This window comes from Dermacentor variabilis, chromosome 10 (assembly GCF_050947875.1).
Source record: "Dermacentor variabilis isolate Ectoservices chromosome 10, ASM5094787v1, whole genome shotgun sequence".
NCBI lineage: Eukaryota > Metazoa > Arthropoda > Arachnida > Ixodida > Ixodidae > Dermacentor > Dermacentor variabilis.
This window is the reverse complement of record NC_134577.1, coordinates 4,424,117-4,426,427: the sequence shown is the minus strand read 5'-3', so window position 1 is coordinate 4,426,427 and position 2,311 is coordinate 4,424,117.

The window sequence follows — 2,311 nt, the reverse complement described above, 5'->3', positions numbered from 1 at the left end:
TCATCTCATCTTATCTTATCTCATCTTATCTTAGATCTTATCTCCCTGCCTGACGCCTTTCTTTATTGGGATTTTGTTGCTTTCTTTATGGAGGACAATGGTGGCTGTCGAGCTGCTATAGATAACTGTCAGTATTTTTTACATACGGCTCGTCTACACCCTGATTCCGCAATGCCTTCGTGACTGCTGAGGTTTCGACTGAATCAAACGCTTTCTCGTAATCAATGAAAGCTATATATAAAGGTTGGTTATATCCTGCACATTTTTCTATCACCTGATTAATAGTGTGAATATGGTCTGTTGTTGAGTAGCCTTTACGGAATCCTGCCTGGTCCTTTGGTTGACGGAAGTCTAAGGTGTTTCTGATTCTATTTGCAATTACCTTAGTAAATACTTTGTAGACAACGGACAGTAAGCTGATCGGTCTATAATTTTTCAAGTCTTTGGCGTCCCCTTTCTTATGGATTAGGATTATGTTAGCGTTCTTCCAATATTCCGGTACGCTCGAAGTCATGAGGCATTGCGTATACAGGGTGGCCAGTTTTTCTAGAACAATCTGCCCACCATCCTTCAACAAATCTGCTGTGACCTGATCCTCCCCAGCTGCCTTCCTCCTTTGCATAGCTCCCAAGGCTTTCTTTACTTCTTGCAACTTGTTTATTTGGGATTTCAAATTTCTCTAGACTATTCTCTCTTCCATTATCGTCGTGGGTGCCACTGGTACTGTATAAATCTCTATAGAACTCCTCAGCCACTTGAACGATCTCATCCATATTAGTAATGATATTGCCGGCTTTGTCTCTTAACGAATACACCTGATTGTTGCCGATTCCTAGTTTCGTCTTCACTGCTCTTAGGCTTCCTCCGTTCCTGAGAGCATCTTCAATTCTCTCCATAATACACTTCCTTATGTCAGCTGTTTTACACCTGTTGATTAACTTGGAAAGTTCTTCCAGTTCTATTCTAGCTGTACGGCTGGAGGCTTTCATACATTGGCGTTTCTTGATCAGATCTTTAGTCTCCTGTGATAGCTTACTGGTATCCTGTCTAACGGAGTTACCCCTGTCTTCTATTGCAGACTCCTTAATGATGCCCATAAGATTGTCGTTCATTGCTTCAACACTAAGGTCCTCTTCCATGGTAAAGCCGAATACCTGTTCTGTAGCTGGATCAGGAATTCCTCTATTTTCCCTCTTACCGCTAACTCATTGATCGGCTTCTTATGTAGCAGTTTCTTCCGTTCCCTCCTCAAGTCTAGGCTAATTCGAGTTCTTACTATCCTATGGTCACTGCAGCGCACCTTGCTGGGCACGTCCACATCTTGTATGATGCCAGGGTTAGCGCAGAGTATAATGTCTATTTCATTTCTAGTCTCGCCATTAGGGCTACTCCATGTCCACTTTCGGCTATCCCGCTTGCGGAAGAAGGTATTCATTATCCGCCTATTATTCTGTTCTTCAAGCTCTACTAATAACTCTCCCTTGCTATTCCTACAGCCTATGCCATACTCTCCCACTGACTTGTCTCCAGCCTGCATCTTGCTTACCCTGGCGTTGAAGTTGCCCATCAGTATATATTTTGTTTTGACTTTACCCATTGCCAATTCCATGTCTTCATAGAAGTTTTCGACTTCCTGGTCATCATGACTGGATGTATGTAGGGGCGTAGACCTGTACGACCTTCAATTTGTACCTCTTATTAAGTTTCACAACAAGACCTGCCACCCTCTCGTTAATGCTATAGAATTCCTGTATGTTACCAGCTATATCCTTATTAATCAGGAATCCGACTCCTAGTTCTCGTTTGTCCGCTAAGCTCCGGTCGCACAGGACATGCCCGCTTTTCAGCGCTGTATATGCTTCTTCTGGCTTTATTCTGCTTCTTTGACTTTAGTCGAGTTCAGCGCTGTCCAGTGTGTTCCTGTCTTCGTCATCTTGTGCTGTCCCTTCGAGATGTTCAACCGGTACCAACTCGCCCAAATGTCGATCCTTTAATCTACCCTAATCGACCCTAATCCTTCTGCATCCCCTTAAATCCTTGTTCATGCAGCTTAATCCTCCTTAATACACCCTAATTTATTTATTTGATATTTGACACATACTGCCTGCCTGCCTGAGTGTCAGGCCTTGAGCAGGAGTGGGTAAACAATAAAAGAATAAATGAATACAATGGTACAAAAATTCCTTATCAGCACCCTCCTAACATTGCGCGTAACAGCACTCGGCACTGCGCGTAACAAAGTAAGCATTCGATATCATAGCAAGAAAGAATACAAGTGAAACAATACAAGGATAAAAAAATTCCGCATGAA